The sequence below is a fragment of the Saccostrea echinata genome, unplaced genomic scaffold, assembly GCF_033153115.1.
Source record: "Saccostrea echinata isolate AGI-Se365-2 ecotype Australia unplaced genomic scaffold, CSIRO_AGI_Sech_v1 ptg000005l, whole genome shotgun sequence".
In the NCBI taxonomy this organism is placed as follows: Eukaryota; Metazoa; Mollusca; class Bivalvia; order Ostreida; family Ostreidae; genus Saccostrea; species Saccostrea echinata.
The window spans coordinates 1,757,827-1,779,936 of NW_026889754.1; the positions used below are offsets into that span (position 1 = coordinate 1,757,827).

At 32.8% G+C, this 22,110-nt stretch overlaps 1 long non-coding RNA gene across 1 annotated transcript; it reads left to right on the forward strand.

Moving 5' to 3' along the window:
- Nucleotides 1–2,120: 2,120 nt before the first annotated feature.
- LOC133179969 (uncharacterized) lies at nt 2,121–4,917 on the forward strand. Its single transcript, XR_009720219.1, has 3 exons — nt 2,121–2,225; nt 3,956–4,038; nt 4,681–4,917. It is a non-coding gene; the product is annotated as an uncharacterized LOC133179969 (long non-coding RNA).
- Nucleotides 4,918–22,110: the final 17,193 nt, after the last annotated feature.

Below are 22,110 nucleotides of genomic sequence, written 5' to 3' on the forward strand. Positions count from 1 at the left end.
TAAGATTTCAATGCATGTATATAAAAAAAAAAACCTGAAATAGACTTGAAATTAAACAACAGTGGCCTTATCGGCAGACATATGGCTGCAATTAGCCCTTTGTTTTATTTCACAAGTCCTGCATCTAGTATCTGAAATGTACTGTTTGTACACTTTGAATACAAGATTATTGATAGGAAAGTTAAGTATATGTGTATACTTTTCACACGGAATTTACATTTGGTACATCATTAACTTTCAAATATCAAATTATATATTTTTATTCATTTTCACTATTTACAATTTAATCAGTTTGGTTTTCCACGAAAGATATTTTTAAATGCGAATGTGATCTACAGGATAACATTAAAACAAGGTGATCGAAGTTATATAGTATAATGACATATTATCTTCTTTATATACCAACAGTCCTAAGGGGACCGCTTTGATTATTTACTATAATTTAAATCAAGGATCTATAAATTGTCATTTTTTTCTACTAAACTTTAAAAAAAATTCCTTTTCGTCCAAAGTTTCTTAAAATAAAAGTTACATTGGCTATTATTGTTTAGATGAAAAAAATAAATCACGTAAACGTAAAGACCATAAGTATTTAAAATCTATAACTTACATTCTAGAAAGGGACATAACTCTGTAAAGAGTATCGTATTATGCTATAGTGTCCTAGATCGGACATAGATATTCTTTAAGCTAGAGTTAAAGCTATAATTTTATAAATGATTTATTTTTATTTTATCGATAAAAAACAATAATAGGACATATTCATAAATGCGTCACAAGACCCACTTCGAGATATTGACTCTGCTGACTTCTAAACGCTTTAGCTTTGGACGGGACTATATTTTTGGACGGGGGTGTCGATCCCAAGTTAAGCTCAATCTGATTTTTTTTTTTTTTTTTTTTTTTGATATTTGTCATCTGAGTTTGATTTCACAGAAAAATAATCAACTTCTGTTGTATTACCTGTTTTTCTTAATCTTGCAGTAAATGTTTGAATACTAATAAAGCAACTTAAGTCTGCTGTTAAACCTACCCCCCCCCCTCCCCTTGCTAACTTCCAAGAAACCAATATCTTCACCCCAGATCTCCATAGGGTATGATACATGTATGTATATACCTAGAGGCATTTAAGAGTCTAACTCTTTTGTTTTCCCCAGGTAGCAAAACTGTCACAATTTGCTTGGAACTAACAAAACATACACAAGGGATATTAACACACAGCAAGTCGATTTAACAAATGAATCTACAATAGAAATTCATGAAAAACAAACTCCATGCTTTTACTAAACCTTTGGATTAAGTCATAATTTTTTTTTTCATTTTCAATTTAAAAATTAAATCCAAACAATTTTACATCGTTCATAATTGATAGCAAACAATTAATATAAAATTGCATCCCCCCCCCTTAAGGACAGATGATACAAACAAACGTTTGTCAACAAATTCGAAAATATAAACTTGAATCATGTTTATGAAAGTAAAATGAATGCTCGTATAGCTTTTGATTTTTCATTCTACGTTTCACAAAAATGGGATTTGAAGTGACAAAAATTTATAGGTTACTATTGATTATCACATGAAGGATGGTTGGTGAATGATACAATTTTGAACATCATAGAAAGTTAACAATATATCAAAATGTCGTGAATTAAAAGAAGAAGAAGGGGCTTTATTGAGGCTATGTACTGACTGGACTTTTAAACTTGTACTGAATATCCCACTGACCATGCAAATAAAATTTTCTTGACTGTTCAAGGGAAACATTAATTTTTATTTTAGAGATACAGAGAGACTACCCACCCGTCCACTACCCCTCCTCCTTCTTATCATGTTCTCAATGATCATGATGATGTCCCATTTATATAAAATGTTAATATTTTTGGTATTGGGCATTTTAATTACCATTATTACCCATGGCAGTATTTACAACAACAACAAAAAAAATCTGAAAAAAATAGGCCTGATAATTTATTTCATTTCTTTGTTTTCTCGTGAACTATGCATTGTTTAAATTAAAAAAAGATAAACCAATAAATAAAAAGAAGCAGTAATATTCTATCTATGGATTCACTTCTTAAAAATTCTGTGCAGACGGATGCATTATATTCCTAGAATTACCCAATACCAACCAAAGAAAAAAAAAAACGGCGACAAGATTATGAGGATATTGGAATTTCCACATGATGTTTGTAAACAAAATTATGACGAAGACCTGCTCTATTTTTGTAAGTAGATCTAGAATTATTGAATTTGTTATTTATTTCATTTAAAGCATGTTAATACATGGCTCATAGATTCTCTTTTTTTTTTGAAGTCTAAAGATCTATAGATCATCCTGATTCCTCGTTAACTGATGAAACAATCTTATGAATTTCTGTCACTGTAAAGTGTTTGCAGAGCTAGCAGTCGATGGGGTTATTCAGTAGTACATTATACAAGTTAACAAAGTAAATAATCGTCAGAAAATTATACACATCGGAATATTATTCTTTCGTTCGAATTTCCTCAATGACAACGTTGTAGGCTAGTATTCGTTCGTTCGAATATTCTCAATGTGTACACTAGCTGATGATTGTACTTAAAAAATTATACTGTCATGTCTAAATTTGTCTGTAATTTGCAAGTTACAATTTATAAGTATCTTGATCACAGTCATCAGCATTACTGATTAGAAAATTAATTATCTTCTCTCAGACATGGTTAAAAGTATCCTACTACTGTAGTGTACTAGGGATTAACAAACATTGCATGTGTTGCAAGTACTATTTTTTTTTTTTTGGTGTCAAGATAAATTTTGAGATATGGGGGGTCAGTGCTTATAGTACATGTCATGATGGACATAATTAATAACCCCCAAAACTCCTACTTATATTGTTTGGAAGTATCCAAATATCAAATTACTAATTCTCTGTTAGAAAATTGGTTGATCCTCTGAAGTTTACATAGGACATGTACCCACATGATTATTGATATAATCAATGTTTTTTTTTTTAATCTCTGAAAAACAGTCTTAAAACTTTGAGTGAAAGATCAATCTTTATACTGCTAAACTCATTTTTTATACCATGAATACATACTTAGGAATATCATTATTAAGTTATGTTCATGTTCTTTTGAGGGGAAAAAATATACATCATGTAGATGCTTATGTGTAAGTAAATTATAAAAGACAAAAATGCTAGGACTTTTTTATTTTACATATTTATTTGTAAAAATATTTTTTCTATTAATTGGAAATGAAATAAAAAAAAGTTCTAGCTTTATTACTAATAATATGATTTTTTATTAGAATTGATAGGATATTGGATGTTTAAGAAATAAAGACTGCATTCTCGTGCATGTTGCAGGATAACCTGCAATGTTAATGTAGACATAGATTTAAATTAAACAAGGACTCCCATGCCAATTTCAATAGTCCTCACCCACTGAAGTCAAACACAAAGGTAGTCGCACGAGATTTACATGCATATTTAGCCTCCTTAGCGTCAGACACAGAGACAGGTGCGCACGAGATTTTCATGCATATTAGGCCTTCTTAGCTCCTGACCTATCGACCTGCCTAATTTACATTCCGATAGAATTATCAAGAAATCAATTCCGCTAACTTTCAAAGAGTTACCACAGAGAAAAAAAAAACAGACATGGAAATATTATGGCATGACATCATGAAAAATTCTCAAGGGCATAAAACTACTATATACAGATACCGGTAAATGAATGCAGAACATGTACAAAGTTTCATTTATGGTATATTGATAGATAAAAATAATTTATACTTTTATACTTCGACCTCAGTAGGGGTAAATTTTAGCGTCAGTCATTTTGGCTGGATCGAGAAATTTCAGTGATCGATATTCAATCCATTTTCTAATTTTAGTGAAAAATTTAATCCATGCTTTGTTATTATACATGTAATTGGTATTGTATGATTTATTCTATTTTTTTTCTTTAACAGAAAATGAAGGTATAGTAGCTGACATATAGTGTACATGTACCACTTGAAGATTTGTCCCCCTTGTAGATACAAGAAATGCAAAGGTAATTCTTTGTGAAAATAGAGAGAATGAATAATAAAATTTTTCAAACCATACAACAAAAACTACTTTGAATAATTAGTACGCAACCAACCATTTACAAATTAATTTTGCAGTTTTATTTCTTTAACATTGAAAAAAAATCAAATTTGATATTTTTTTTAGCTCTACTGGTCAGAGACCAGAAGAGCTTATGGGATAGGAAGGTGTCCCTCGTCCATCCGTCTAGCTGTCCGTCTGTCTGTCTGTCCATGGCGTTTAGTTGTCTGTCTGTCTAGCTGTCCATCTGTTTGTAATTTTTCAAAACACTACTCCTCCTACAGTTTTATTCTGATTTCAATATAACTTAGACTGCACTAAGGTACATTTCAATGAACGGTGCTGCCATGGTTACTAAAAATAGAAATTTCTGTAAAATTCCTTTAAAACGCTACTCCACCTACAATTTTGGTATGATTTCAATATAATGTGGCACACAAGTAGACTACACTTAGATACATAATTCTATTTATTGCTGTCTGTTGCAAAGTTTCAAATCCAAGTGTTACTTTTTCTTTGTTATACATATAGACCAGGAGAGCTACAGTCTCATCAGAGACTTCTGGTTTATCCTTTTCATCACACAGCGACTTTCTTTTTTTTTCAGTGTACACAGATACATACACATAAAAGGAGACATCACCTCATGATCTGTGGATCCATTGAAAACTTTAAGGACAAAACTTCTGATAATTCATTCATGTATAGAGTGTTGACTCGAATATTGAATATCTAATGAATGGAAGCAAGAGAATTAATTTAAGAAGTATTATATTGTATATTACTCTTCTTATTCATCTGTCAAATTTCTTAATTAAAAATTAAACTTAAAGGCTTAAATAAGGATTTTTTTTTCATTATTTTAATTAGAACAAGTTCTTTAATTTATTTTTCTCTTATATAAACGGGCATTTAAGGTCATACGCAACGTAGTTTGCACTTTATTGGGTTCTTCCCTGGAGTTGAAGAGTTCCACTAAATGAAGGACCTGTGTGCAATATTTTTATTGTCTATATATGGATTTGTAAATCTCTTCTAAAACAATTTTGATAAAAAAAATCTGGAATTTATGTTTTGTAATTTTTGTACATTTTTCTTTGAATAATGCAAAATTTTTCAAACTTTAATATCTTTTCAAAATCCCTGGAAATGCATGCTGATTTTTTGTTTAAAAATATGTTATATGGTACATGTATTATAAGTTTAAATTTAGAATATCTTGAAAAATTATCAGTAGGTAAGGTATCTTGCGTATGTCCTTAAATGTAAAATGAAGGTATGTGTACCTTTATTCAATGAACTAGGGAACTCATGAAGTGTGCATATTTATATAATAGTGTTGTATTTTGCATGCACTATTCTTAAAAAGTAGTCAGGGTTTGACACATGGTGCACAAGCCGGAGGCTTTAGGTATAATATACAGATAGTTTTAGAGAATAGTAGTTGAGTGATGAGGTCAATTGCAAGAAACTATTTTAGAAGAATTATTTTGTTTATTTTTCATCTTAAGTGTTAGCTGCAGAACTGTAGCTCTCTGAAAAAATATATATTGACAGACGGGAGAGCTACAGTGCCACCCATAGAAAAAACTGTATATTTATTGTGCACTTTTTGTGCACTGTTTCTCGATTTATTTCTCAGTGTTTTTAAAACTGTCATCTCAAAATATTACTAAACGTGTGTTTCTAACATATTCTTTCACTGTTTCTACAATAAAACATTCCTTATAATTGTTTTTAACAGCCCTCCTGGCCCTGAAATTGAAATCATTGAAAATTTTGCCTATTTATACTGCCATTTTGGTCTTCACGAGAATTCGGTCCAACGCACTTAGTACAAGTGTAAACTACGAAAGTTATAGAGGAGTAAGGACTTTTTTGAAATGTAGCTTTTTTTTCAATTGAGGTAAGAATTTCGAAGAATTAATTCAGAACCGAGCGCACTTTTTTGTGCGCAATAAATATACAGTTTTTTCAATGGGTGGCACTGTAGCTCTCTGGTCTGTCAACATATATTTTTTCTGAGAGCTACAGTTCTGCAGCTACTTAAGTGTAAAATATTTGAAACTAAGTTTATATATATTATAGTACATTGATATTTATAACGGCGTCTGTGTTGTAATCGGTAGCGCGTCGGAATGACAATCTCGGGGTTGTGAGTTCGCTCCCAGGCGTGGGCGCAGTCAGTTTTTCTTCAGAAAATGAAGTCGTGCACTATTTCGGCATAGTATGCTTATGCTATTTAAATCCTTAGAACACTATGCAAGAATAGTAGGGTATGGGTTATGTAGAGACAAACTGACAGGAAGCATAATAATTGACAATATGCATTTATGACAAGAAAATTGAAAATCTTCCTGAAAGAAGTTGAATAAATTTAAGCCACTTAAGTACCAATCTAGTTAAAATTAGATGTTAGATCCGCTCACATAGTCACTACAGTCAGTTTAGCGAGTATGCGTGCGGATCTAACAACTTATTTAAATTACACGTAGATTGCTGAGGTAAAAGTTTAATACATGTACCCAATATCATTCTGCTATATTTGCATCCGCGTGGGTATTAACAGTGAGCATTAACTAACTGTGGCCTGGACCTCTTATTTTATGTGTTATGGGGTGTCCAAAACAAGGTGCATGCTGACGTTTAACAAAGAAGAAACTTGCAATGGCCTAAGGTGACTTGGCTATTATCAGTTGAATACATGTCAATGGTGCATGGTTATTATATGTACCAAAAAATAACAAGTAAAAGATCAGCAGAGTGCTTTTATTAAAGAAGTAACAGAACTAAGGAAAACTTGTTTTCTACTGGATGATATGAAACAATGAGTAGAGTACCACCGCAAATATTTCTGGATCCATGCCCTTTCATCATGTTTATTTTTGAACGGGTTCAATGAACTGTCAAAAATTCTTGATATGTTTAGTAGGTGTAGGTAGAAAGTTTTGAAATTAGTGAAAAGGTTGTTAAATATTTTTAATGCAAACTACCAGTAAATGTGCATAATGAAGATGGTTGAATTTTTTTCAACATTATTTTCTGTTCATTTGTCAGATCGGGTTCGTTATGAGTAAAATAATTTCCAGCTGTCATTGGAACAAAACAAGGCATGATCAGGATCATACAAAGAAAATTAAAAGTAAAAATTAGGTATATTATTACAGTTTGTGCATCTAAATAAGTTTTAAAACTCTCTTAAGAATCTCAGAGTGACTGATACGACCCAATTTCATGTGATTTTTTAATTGGAAACCTATCAGTTTAGTGCAGCAAACAGGCAAAGATCTAACAACGTGCATGGATCTGATCATGTCGTAAAGCTTGACAAATGGCACTTATGCAATAAATTAACCTAAATGATTAGGAGGAAAATAAACATAAAAAGATTTGTTCTTCCTTAATTGCATTTTTTATTTTTCCCATTCAAAATTTACATACAAGGAATAAAAGAAGGTAATCTACATACAAGGGAAATTGCCTTTTTACTTAAAAAAAAAACAAAAAAACAAAAAAAACTGAAAGTTATAGAGATAAAACCACTTTTGATTTTTTGATCTTTAATCATTGAAAAAATTAAACATTACCCCAAAATTGGTTAATTTTAAGAAATTAAAAAAAAAATGGTTTAGGAAACACATAACTTAAATGAAAATAAATAATTAATAGTAGTTAAACTGTTCAATAATTTCTTTATTTGGTTTAAATCTGTTGTTTCTTTATCCCATGGGAGAATTTTTTTCTATTTTGTAATGAATATGGGATAAATCCCACATTTATAAAGAGATGGGAGATTATCTTCTATATACAAGTATATGGGAGATTTTGTCCCATTATAAAGCATTCATGGGATTTTCAAACTTCTATGGGAGAAAAAATCCCACAGAATACCTTTTTCTCCCACAGAATAATGGTGGGATATTGGTTAGGAGAAAAAATCCCACCATTATCCCATGGGATTTCTTGGTTTCAGGTGTAATATCTTTTTACCTAGAAGATAATCAGGTGTAAATTTTGGTTCATGTGTTAAGTTTTAAAAAATCCCATCAGATGACATAAATGGTTTCCACATATCTTTGGAAAAGTGGTTGGCGAAAGTCCGGACAAATGTCGTGTCCGGAGTTAAATGTCGCACTGTTTTATACATTATCAAGTAGTTTTAACTACTTTACACCAAATTTATCTTGAAAGACTAGCCGACAAGAAAGTCGACTTTTGCACTCGGCGAGCAGAGCTTTGACACTGTTTACAGAAATAAAAGAAAATAAAGACAAGCATGCCATTCATGTATATGATTGTGTAGATAAATTATCGTAGAAGACAATGGAAATAGACAGTTCGCCAGTGCATTTCCTCTGAAAATGTAAATGAGTGTGATTCTGGGGAGGGGGTTCTTCGTGTTATTTTGAGTTGGATACCTTGCGTTATTATTATACTATGGGTTAAAAAAAACTATTACCGAAATAAGTGCCTGCGATAAGGGCTAATAAAAATCATTATGGCCCCATCAGCTATCAGTTTTAAAGACTGAAAATTTTTAACCGTACAGTTTTCTTTGGTTGGTGATGGGAGGGACTTAGTTTTACCTGGAGGCAATGACAGTCGTGCAGATGGTGTATGGCGATAATCCGTATACACACACACAGTATACATAGGAAGTCCATATTACCTGTGGGGATATTATACCTACTTTTCTAACAGAAGATAACGTCGCCCGCGTGGCAGACATTTTCCGGAATGGAAGCTTGTTTACCCAGATGATTGCCTGCAAAATTTGTATATACTCATTCTCAAAAAGAAAATAGAACACATGAAAGTTAATGCTAACAAACATAAATTGGGGAAAATGTATCCCGCTTAAATGCACACAGCACGCTTACACAAAATCTGAATTTATACGATTGTATATATATTTTAACCCACCTTAAATGTGAAGCCAAACGTTGCCACGAAATGGGGCAAGGTGGATAGCGTATCTTCCCTTGACGAATGCCTTCTTTTTGGAAATGGCTATATACTGATTACCACTGGTAGTGTCTACTCTTTCCAATGTTACGTCCATTTTTGTGTCGGATAGTGTGATAGTTTAGACTTTATGTTTTTATGTATAAAGATATTATCAAAAAGAAATTCAGCATTAAGTTATTGTTTTAGTTTGTGTCCATAATGTATTTCCATACTTTAAATAGTATTAAGTAAGAGCGTTTTTATATATTAATTACACTTAGGCTTTTCCATAGTGTTTCTTATTAAGTCAAACACGCTATTCATGCATAAGTGAATCCAAGTTTTTGATCGGCTACAGGTCAGTTCATTAATATTTTTACATTATTAATCATGAGCATGATGTGTGAATGTCATATGTGAATGGTGTTTTAGTGAAATGTTATTTTCCATGAGTTTTAAATACATATTTTGCCAATAATCAGTCAAACTTAATTTGTGAATAATTTATCATCTGCCACAGCAGCGGCCGATCTATTTGTGGTTGTGTTAAGATGTGTACATGGGGATATGAGACGTTATTTTTTTTAATGCTTCGTTGGAATAAATCCATATTGATAGCAAACATAAACGTTACGAATAAAAGTCTTAAAATTTGCTCAAAACTAAGTTTAAATATTTGTTATTATGTTTCAATTTGTTTTTCATTTCTCGATAGATATTTATTATTTTAATGATTTTACAAAAAGTTGTTTTATGAACTGCTCCCTAACATGGGCGTGCGTAAGATATAAAACGAAAACACATTGAGTTTCCGGAATGAGAACTGCATTTTGTTTTTAACTTACATGCAGTTGCAAGTGACACAATAATTTTTTTTTCTGCACTTCACATACGTATCTGTCACAACACTGATCGGCATTATAAAGTGACAAAAATCTATGGTGTCAGCATGTGAAGCTTGTATCCATTTTGTCAGCATTCACACATTCATAATCTATTTTAGATACATGTATTTGTTGCATTTGTCCTTGAATCAAGTAACTTGATGAAAATACATTCCTATCCTTTATTGCGGTCCAATTTTCATATCAATGAATATATTTCTTTGCATAAATATTCAATGACTGATCACTGAAATTAAAGTATAAAAAGTGCATAGAAAAGTAAAGCAAGTGTTAAAATGTATCATATACTTTTTCTATTTGGATTTATTTTGGACTCTTTCTTGTGGAAATTCTTCAAAATGCAATATTTTTGCGGACGATTTGATGCTTTGCATCAATTTTACTTGTTATAGTTATGACTGACTGAGGAAGAAATTATATTAAGAGATCAGGTTCATATACCATATATTATTTGCAAAATTGCATCTGTAAAGTTTGGCGTCTCTTTAATCACACTACTCTGAATCAGCTGTACAGCATAGTCAGCTTTGATACTGAAAATTTCGACACTAAATGTAATCCAGGGATCATCATATTGATATATTTTGACTGCCTGAGGCAGATACCATATTTAAGAAATCGGTTGATATACCATATATTTCATAAGATTTGTGTTCAGTGATGTCTGTGTATATTGTAATGTCTACATGTGTTGTAAATAGAATTTCATCTAGATACTATGAATAGAAATGTTTATGGTTAAAAGTCAATTATTTGATGACAATGAATTTGCTTAATGTAAACTTTATGGTAATTCTTAAAGGCCGAGGTTTTTAACCGGTCGGTTTTCCTCAGGTAAGTTTGGTGTGGGGTGGAGCTTAATTGAAACTGCTGTGAAACCCCAAGGGAACCAAGCTGGCTTGTGTATACCTACCTATATACACAGGATGTTACCTGTGTATTACCTGTAAATGTTTTCCTAAGACATAGTTTAACTTCGCGTGTTGGTCAATCGAAATGTTGATCGTCAAATTTATGAAATAAAACATGCTTACTTTTTTTTTTATGTAGAATGAATCCTTTAATTCAATTTTTTAAAAAATAAATTGAATAAGGGAGACAATTTTAGTTTAATTTTGTGCGTTAATAAATTTCAAATCTTCGGTTGTAAAGCTTACGACACCGAGGGAAATAGTCATTCGCAAAACGAAAGTAGAAAAAAGCGCGGTCCTGAATAAGTCTCTCAAACTTAGAAATCCTTTTTTAAGGCTAAAATTTTGTAGAAAATATATAATAAATTAGATAAATATTTTTTATATAATTCCTGTGTGATTAACCCATGACGCATGTTTCGTAAAAATGGTCATGGCATCCGCGTATTGTTTCTCCGACAAGTAGACGAAACGGGAATAAAATCACTTTATCCTACTTTTTCCTCGGGATCCATAATTCTTAACATAACTTGTATATGCAATGATAGCTTTTATAATACTGCTTATTTCTCTTTAAAACTGGTTATTTTACCGTAACATTCATCACTATGTCTCGAAGAAATATTTCACTTCTTAAAATTTTTAACTTGGACAATATGAATATCTCATAATTATAAAAAGGAATTATTATTTTATTAAATTAAATGATTCTTCTAATGCAGTTCGATATTTTCTGTTTTAAGTAAAATCGATGTACGTGTAAATTTGGATAATCTATACTGCATTTCTTAATTACAATTTAAATAGATACATGACTGATTTTCTTTTGTATTTATTTAATTATTTGAAAGACTGATTAAAAATAAATCATATATGGCTAATTACTAGGGATGGCAACGAATATTCGAACATTCATTCGATGATTTGATATTCGAATTTGAATTTAAGATTCGAATATTCGGTGTTTTTCAGGTTTCATAAAAAAGTACTGTGCTTAATAAATTTTGGTTAGAACAGTGCTCGAATTATCCCTGTTTAATTTACTATCAATTTCGGTCGCCTGATTTCTTTCACTGCTTTCTTATCTTATAGATCTACTAAATTACATGTATTTTGTTTTGAGTAAGGTGTTAATAAATTGTACAATAATGCTTTATGTATAATACAAAATATACTTTCATAGTTTTCATAAGTTAAATACGATCGGATCTAGAATAGAGGACAACAAAATGAAAACCTTCGAATGTCTAAAAAGTGAAGAGTATACAAACTTATCTAAACAAATTTAATTGATCATTAAATGAATGTCCGATATAGAATTAGTCTGTAATTAATATTGTAAAGGGCTCAATTTCAGAATGAATGTGTAAATTACTTGATTATCTCGGGTTGTACAAAATCCTGCGTTTTATGTTCATTATCGGTAAATTAGTTAATTACCTGGAAAAATTGTCTATGGAAATATTTGATTATATCTTAAAAACATTGTATCAAAGATTATAATCATATCTCTTTTTAGGCAGATAATTGTAATTTATTACACGTGTTGAAATCTGAACAGTATATCGTTACGACTATCTTGCCTTTGGTAAGACGACTGGTTCCTCAGTTGGAACTACTATATATACACGTTTCATTTGTTAAAATTATACCTTTCTACATTTAAATCAATTATTTATTTCAAATATTGACAAATATCAAATGGAATTTTATTGTACACCTACGAAAGTCTGCATATAATTTTACTTCCAATATAAGTATACCTACGCTAAACCTTTCATGAAAGTAGGATGATGCATATTTAAAATAAAACAGATTTTATTTATTTTGTCGAATATTCGAATATATTCGAATACTTTCAATGAATATTCGAATATAAATTATTGACAAAATTGACATCCCTACTAATTACTTTATCATAAAGTTAAAAAAAAAATATCAGCTCTGGCTGGTTCTTTATCACGATGTTATATATGCGGTAGGCATCAAAGACTGAATGTTAATTCAATGATCGGTACGATCCCCAGCTAAGGTATACGAGATATACACAACGGCAGGTAACAAAATGTCAATCAATTTTCAGTATCCTATCTCAGGCTTAATTTCATCTGATTGACAGGGGTTTACAGACCAGGTAAAATTGAGGGCGGTGCTTATTTCCTCCCCCTTTAAAGTTACGAGGAAATTGGAATTATTTTCCTTACCTAGAAAATGCAGTGTTTTATGTTGTGTTTGTGTATGTGTGTTTGTGAATTGTTAAATATTTTATTTACAGAACAATACTGCATATTCTGATGAAATAATAATAGACAATACTTAGTATCGCGATTACCTCACAGTAATCTAACTTAATACCGCTCTTTTGCGGCGAAGTCGAGGAAACTAAACCTGGCGAGATTTTCGGGGCATTAATTGCTTACGCTAGTGAAAATTGAATGATTCGAACAATTAGTATGCTGAAAGTACAATGTATTGCAAAGGGTAGAACTTCAAATAGTAGGTTGTCTAATTGGAATGTTTATAGCTTAATTTAATCAGCTTCCAAAAGTACCGATTATCAGAAATAAATGGTTGAATTTGTTAAGATTGATTGATTGATTGTATGTTGTTTAACGTCCCTCTCGAGAATTTTTCACTTATATGGAGACGCCACCATTTGCCGGTGGAGAGCTGCAAATTTTGTCCTATACTCGGCACTTACGGCCATTGAGCAGTGAGGGATCTTTTTCGTGCCAGCACCTACTGCGACACGGGACCTCGGTTTATACGGTCTCATCCGAAGGACCGGTCTCCACGTCCCACAGTGGGATTCGAACCCGCGACGTAAGGATCAACTCCTTACTTCGCGACTCTAGAGCAGACACTCTAACCACTGCGCCACGCGGGCGACGAATTTGTTAAGAAGAGTCGGCTAAGTAAAAAAGTTTCATTAAAAAAGTAAAACATATTGAGGAGGTTCTCTTAAAATTTATTAGCGTTGTTCAGAGAATGTTCCGCAAGATATTTCACCGGGACTTCTTTCATACCTATCCTTTAAAAATCCACAATGCTCGATCTCGCGTTGTATGCACCAGCACATTGCCCCCAGCTAACAGACGTTTCCTACCTTCATCGCGAAAGAGTTCCATTAAGTTAAGTAATCGCGATATCAAGTATTGAAATAAACCCAGACTTTTGTTATTAAAATCAACGTTTACACAGTAATGACCACAAACTGTCTCTTACATACTCTCGTGTAAGCAGGTAGACTAAACTTTTATTATACCCCACGCAACTAGTTGCGGGGGGTATAATGTTTTTGACCCGTCCGTCAGTCCTGTTTTTTTGTCAGCGCAACTCCTCCTAAACCGCTGCACAGAATTTCGTCAAACTATGCAGATATTTAGGACACAATGTGTAGATGTGCATATTACCAGGAAATTCCGATTCCTTTATCTTTTCTGGGAATTTCGGCACTTTTCAACTTAGATTTTTGGCCATATCTTGAATATAGAGATGAACAATTTGTCAGCGCAACTCCTCCTAAACCGCTGCACAGAATTTCGTCAAACTTTGCAGATATTTAGGACACAGTGTGTAGATGTGCATATTACCAGGAAATTCCGATTCCATTATTTTTGCCCTAAGAGTTTTGCCTATTATTGAAGTAGCTTTCCAGCCAGGTAATAAGGAAATCCACACTGGAATCAGCCTTTGTAATGACATTTTTTGTGAATTATCTTGTGACCTTAAAAGACCCCTATTGATTATGAGATCAAAATATTAATGATTTAACACACACACACAAAATCTTGGATCTTGGATAGTTCTCTCCCCCCCCCCCCCCTCAAATTGGTGCTTTGTCTTAAATAATTTCATAAGTACAGTATATAAACAAATTCATATGACTACATCATAATTTTGTTTCCATCAATTATTTAAATGTAAGTTGTCGTGTGTTGGACATGGACTACACTCATTAACAAATCGAAATCACTGAGGAATTTAAAAAACAGTTTGTCAGCATAACTCCTGCACTGAATTTTCTGAAACTTTGTTGGTATTTCGACATAATGTATAGATTTGTATATTACCAAGAAATTTTTATTCCATTATTTATCTAGAAACTTCAGCCCAATTAAATTTGTAACATACAAAGATTTGAATGTCCTTATATGCAAGAAGTTTTGATGTGATGATTTCTTGCAAGTAATGCCCCTTTTTGAATTATACTGTTTATTTAAAATCCACTGTGCTATTCAGTACATGTTGCATTGTCGAGTTTTGGGGAAGCGTGGGGTATGTGAGCTTGCTCACTTTTTCTTTCATTTATAAAAAAAAAAGTTGTTATTCCCTAAAGAAATCAACAATTTTGAAAAGAACATTGTTCAAAAAGAAGACTCTCCTTGAACTCGCATCAACAACGAGATCTTTGTTGAGCTTGCAAGAAAAAAAAATTAAGACGTAATTTTTCAGCCTCGAACACAGCATTATATTGCGTATGTTCCCCCTTTCCCTATACTTTAATATAACATCTGCTTGCTTGTGTATTGTTAAACGTCCCTCTCGAGAATATTTCACTCATATTGAGACGCCACTACTTTTCGGTGGAGTGCTGCAAATTTTGACCTATACTCGGCGCCAATGAGCAGTGAGGAATCTTTTTCGTGCAAGCATCTATTTCGACACGACCGTTACCGGTAGCTGTGTCTGTAGAGCGCTCGCTTCGTGATCAGAAGGTTGCGAGTTCGAATCTCGGCCGCGACTGACCTAAGTCGATAAAAAATAGGTAGCATCTGTTTCTTCGCCATGCGCTCGGCACTTTGAAGTAAAAGTTGCGGGTCCTTCGGATGAGACCTTAAAATCCGAGGCATCGTGTGACAGCAGGCGTTATGATAAAGATCCCTCACTGCTAAATAACTCTGAGTTCCGAGTAAAGGTCAAAATTTGAATCCCTTCACCGGTATATGGTGACGTCTCTATACGAGTGAAAAATTCTCGAATGGGACGTAAAACAACATACAATCAAACAATTGCGACACGGGACCTCGGTTTATACGGTCTCATCCGAAGGACCGGTCTTCACGTCCCAAAGTGGGATTCGAACCCGCGACGTAAGGATCAACTCCTTACTTCGCGACTTTAGAGCGGACGCTCTACCACCTCTCCACGCGTTCGACATTATTGCGTCTGAGTACCTAGCTGACAGCTGTACTCCTATTACATGGTGAAATTCTTTTATCAAATTTTATAGTTAGCTCCCCACAAATCCCGGAGCGACTCCTAATTGCACAGTAAAATTATGCAAATAAATCTAACCCCAAAATACCTGGGTTAATCCCACCCACACAAACATGTAAATAACAGAGTAACCCTGACTCATCATTACATGTCGACTTTATTTAAATAAAAAAAGTTGGTTAACTCCGACCCACACCAGCATGTAAATACCACCGAAACACTGATTACATGTTGACATGAAACTAAATATATGTAGGGACATCTGGACCCAGAATGTCACGGTAACTAAAACTGCCCAGAAAGAGATACACTAACTCCTAATTACATGTAAATCAGATCATTTTATAAATAGTGTGTGTAAATTTGACCTATGAGGCAAAAAGAAAGAACGAGTGCACTTATGGGCCCCGGTAAAATGTGAAAAAATGAAGAATCAAATTAAGTATAATTTTTCATCTCAGATCATTAATTGATATCTAAACCATAAGATTAAACAAATTTTATCGCTGAAATTCATGAATATACAAAGAGCAAAGCCATACAATGTGGTAGGGGTCAGTCAACATTCGTGATTTTCTATAGTAAATCGAGGACGGTCATTCATTTCAAAGCTTTTGTTTACTGTCAGCCTAACGTTGTACAAACTTGTGCGAATGACAAAGAACGCATTGTACATTTATAAAACTTGTGTGAAAGTAGGTAATTTGTACAAGATTAGGCTTGTACTTAAAATATCAAAAATGTATGAAAAGTTCAATGTTTTCCTATAGCAAGCAAGAGCTATTTACCTGTATGACCTATGTTGAACCTACCCGTGGAATAAATTATTTAAAATACCGGTAGTCATGTGAGTTCTACCCAGGTAAACATTCCTCAAAGGTGCTGACTGTAAAAGATAGCCACGTTTTGTATCATTATATCGAAATCGTGCCGCATAACGAAGTTTGTATGTATTTGGTTTTAGGAACAAGGGAGGGTTAGGAGGGTTTAGTGTCGTTAAAATGTCATCATACATAAAAGCGTCAAACATTTTTAACATTCATGCAAGACAATGGTACCGGTTTTGAAAGCCACCTAAATACACTTTTTTTTCAATTTAAATTTTAAAGGAACTAATGTTAATACTTATTGTATTATTTCAAATGCAAGCGTGCATATTTCTTAGTTTGATCACTATTGCTACAGGCATCGCATCTATACAACTTCATTCGATTTGTTTTTCTCAGATGAAATAGCGCAAGAAGTATCGCATCTAAAAATCATCGTTTGTTTCAAATCCATGCTGATTTAGGTGATGTTTTAATGTGATTTTAATTAGAAATATCCACTTGTGTTTAACTATTACCAAAAGAGAACGATCTTGCAATATATTCTAAAGTAATACAGCACTAAAAAGGGCCCATTAAGCATTGCTTAAGTGCACTTGTCCTTTCTTACTGGTTTTACAGGGCAGTAACAACAAATAATATTATAGCCTGTGTAATATTTGATTGTTGTATACTACCTATAGTACCTGACCTTTGTGTGCTAACTATGGTATCTGTCTCTTAATTAGCCACACTTGAAATTTAACTCTAAATCCTCAAATCTCACATTGAGAGCATTGCAGTGCTCATTCCAACACAGTATTATTATAGTATATTTGTTGTCAAAAGTGTGACACAGAAATACTTTAGTGCTCATTTAATCCCAGATGCAATGAATAGTAACAAATATTAATTTTAATCACATTTATTATAAGTGAAACAATGATTTTGTGGCAACTATTTGTCACAATCTATTTATACATAGATATAAATACACCGGCAGAACCCAGGGAATCACTACCTGCCTAGATCCTTGGCGCGATAGAGCCCCCACAGGTGACTGTGGTGGGAACAGACCTCTTGGTACCAACAAGAGTGAGTGCCACATCAAATGAATAAATTCAAGTTCTGACTCGGGCCCTAACTCTATACCTGCCTCCCCTGGAATACAACAACAACATGGGGATAATACCCCCAGAGGTAGGCCCCAAAACTTGCCTTTGGTACCCACAAAGATCAAGCTGGTCCCTCAGGTACCGCTGAGGTATCCCCAAATTAATCCTCCCTAGTACTGAGGATAGATTATCCAGAGTTTTGAGCCAGACATAAGAGAATTCCTCATTCATGGTAATCCTCGAATTCCGCCAAATAAACTTGTCTATAAAAGTTCACCCGCTACTAACGTATTAGGTGTATACATGTTAGTTTTTAATTCATTCCATTTCACCCACCTGACCTTTAAATTTCAAATTTTATAAGTGTTCATGTATAATAGACACTTGTTAGTTGTTCCATGTAATAAATCAAGACTCATCCTGGATTAAACTTATATCAGACCAAATAATTGACATACTTTGAACTAATAACTTGCAGCATAAGCAGGAACATTCCATGCTATGAAACAATAATGATCCAGGCGAGGTGCCCAGGTCCTTGAAACCTTGCACCCAAGTGCATTTTAATTTATTCTAAAACAAAGAGTCAAATTTCCCTGACTCCAAACCCAATTTTTTTTTTATCTGTTTATCAAATCGAGGGTTTTTCCCTCAAGGAAAAATGGTGTCACTTTGGGTAGCTAAGTATCCTATGAATGCCATACCCCAGACTACACACAATCTACAAAAACTAAAATTTTTATATGGATAGATGTATAATAAGTTTAAGCCAAAATTGAGCTATAATATTTTAATTATAGGAATCTCACACCAATGTTTGAGGCATATACACTAGACAAAATTGCTAACGCACCACCTAAAAAAAATTAATATTTTTCTTTTCAAACCTTGTTTATGATTTTTTGATATACAATTATGTTACTTTAATAAAAAATGAGGCATTTAAATGTCTTAACTGATCAATAACAACAATGTTTACTGAAGCGTATCCATTTCATAGAAAAAATTAAAATTATGTCCATACTTTTTTGGTGGAATGAATTTCTACTTTTTTCTTTGTGGTTGTGTTCTTTATGTTTGTACTAATTAAAAACTCAGAAAAAAGTTACACCCTATGCGGCGTTTCACTCTAGAAGAGCGTGCTAAGGCAGCCAGTATGGTGTCTGCAGAGGGTTCCTTTGGAGAAATTTGTGAAAAATTAAAAATAAATTAAAAGATTTAGCATTTCTCTGATGAAAAATTGTTGAAAATGAATTAACAATCATAAAAATGTTTACAATAGATAGCGACGGCAGTAAGTAAGCACCACACAATAACTTCAAGATTGTTCCACAAAATTTGGGCAACCGGAAGTTGGGTGGATTTGGTAGGGACACCAAGGCACTGAATGACTACTAAGCGATATGGTAGTCAATCAGGGTATATAATTTGATTTTTAAGTTCGAGACTGCTCCCGTCGCAACCTCACGGACCACCATTGGTAATCACCAACTTCATATCCTGGCAAAAACTGTGCGCGGTGCACGTCGGGAAATTGGTTTTCGGACAAGAAGGATTTTTAAGGGTCTTGTCATGACACCAAGACATTTGTCAATCCAACTGTTTTGGAAAAGATGGCATATTTTATTTACTAGTACCAATCAGGAAAATGATCAATTCACAGATAAGAATAATAAGTGGTGCGTTAGCAATTTTGTCTAGTGTATAGTTATGGATTCCACCTGCCAAATTGTTTAATAATTTGTTCAGGAATGTCCTATAATACTGCTGCTGAAAAGAGTGTGATCTAAAACAGTATTTGTTTATGTTACAAAAATGAATAGTATTGCAATTAGGGGTTGATAACTAATAACACGTTAGTAGTTAGGGGATTACCATTGAAATGTACCAAAAATTAGCCATGGCTAGGTGTACCAAGTTCAGACTGTATTGTTAAGGATTTGTTCATCCATCTAGCTTAATGATGTCAATGTGACATTGCTGAAAAGGTGTAAGTCAATTATTGAAACTTATTGTTTCCAATATTGACCTGAGATGCACGAGGACCCAAAGCCCAAAAAAGAAGCCACTGTCAATGCAAAATAGAAGCTGCAATTTAATTTTATATAATAACTAACTAATGAACTCTGCTTAAAGCGACAGTACGGCTGCAAAACGTGTGCTTTTTCATTCAAATTTACCCAATATATCATTAAGAAATAAAGTATAAAGTTGATGTAAGCAGCTTGAGAAACAAAAATATTCTCTCCTCATACAAAATTAACGTAATTAGAATCTTCCGGAAAATCAAGGGTAGTACGAACTGGAGCAATCTTAGATCTGTTTATTTGTACCACGTGAATTCTAAAACAGCACGTGCCTACACTGTAGAGTTTGCAATAAAAATGAATATGAGATAAAAGCACTTGTCAAAAGCAAATTATCATAACTTTCTGATGAAATAATCTAAAATAATAATCGTAAAGATTTTAGTCTGCTTTCGGGCGAACTTAAAAGATTTAAACAGTGTTAAAAGTACAAATGTTGACGTTTTGTGTATTGGGGTCCGAGAAAGGAAAAACCACCAAGTCATACGTTATCGCGGCAAATGTCAAACAAAATATTTTTCTGCACAGTTAAAAAAATCAGCACTTCAAATGGCAACAATGTTTATAAGTCATAGGTGTATTTTTATGTTGAATTTACACTATTTTTTTTCCTTTGAAAGCGATAGAAAAATGAGAAATGATAACAAGTGTCAACAAACCTTCGAGAGCCAAGCTCTATTTTCAGTTTCTTTTTGGTCGACTTTGTCAATGTAGCAGGCCTACCGGGCTTCCCCTCTCTTACCATGCTGTTTTGTTTATGAAAACTACGCATGCGTGCATGGCATGGAATGTGGAACCCCAAACACGTTGCGATGTATATATTTACGTCCCATAAATAACTATTAATTTTAATGAAATAATCAAAATTATTTAATTGTGAAAGTTGATATTTTCTGAAAGTTTATATATTTATGAGTAGTAAAAAAATTCCAAATCTTGTAGGATTATTTTATCAAGTCAGTTTTTTGATGAGATGCGCCGTACTGTCACTTTAAATATAATAGTGAAATAAGTGATAATAACTACAAGTTTCTAACCAATAGTCTGACTTTAGCAGAATTGACTATTTTCACGACCGATTTCTTGTCGGTATGCAATAATATCCTGTTGTTAGCCAAAGGTACCTGAATAAACATTTATAGGTATCCTAGAATTTGGAAAAACATTGCATGTTATTAATACTCATATCATAATGGTATTTTTCTTATATTTTCTTCAATCATTATATAACTCATACCTGTAGTGTAAAAAGCATGTGCTATCGTTGGAGACATCAAATATCACTTCAAATTTCATATCATGGTTAACACGAAAAGATTAAAATTTCAAGCTTAATTGGAGTCTTTCTTGATTAAATGACGCAATTTAATGAGTTATCCTTCTTGGCTGGGAAGCGGATATTCAAGATTACGAAAATCAGCTTCATAACTTCATCAATTTTTTTTTATTATTATTATTTTTTTTTTATTTCACTTAATTTGTGTTAATCATTCTAGACACAAAACCTGGGATTGTTACATAGCTCAGTTAATGTATCTTGAGGTAAACAAAACTGTCTCCATTCTATCCCTGAGAGTTCCGCTGTCTTGTCATTAGATATGCCACGTTCAACACAAGCCTAGTAAAAAATATCTAGCATATGTTTACATATAGTGTCTCCCAATTTTCCTGTAAAAAAATAAAAAATCATCTATGTAATATACACTATGTAATAACCTTATCAATAAAAATATTTCAGAACTCTTAACAAGACCAATGAAGGCACCAATAGAATTTCTTAATTTAAATATACACACCATGAAGTTTAATATCATTGAATACTTCTAAAATCTAAATCATTTAATACCCAATCCATATTGGTAATATAATTCTAGCTAACCTTACAGCTACATTTATATGCAATTATGATACTTCACCGGATAAGAATAAATGACAGTGGAGTGTATTATAACTGTGTCTAAAATTATATCATTTCTGTTTATATATAAAATTAAGCTCTATAAATGCGAGGTGATTATATATGCAGAATTCCAAAAATATCTACAT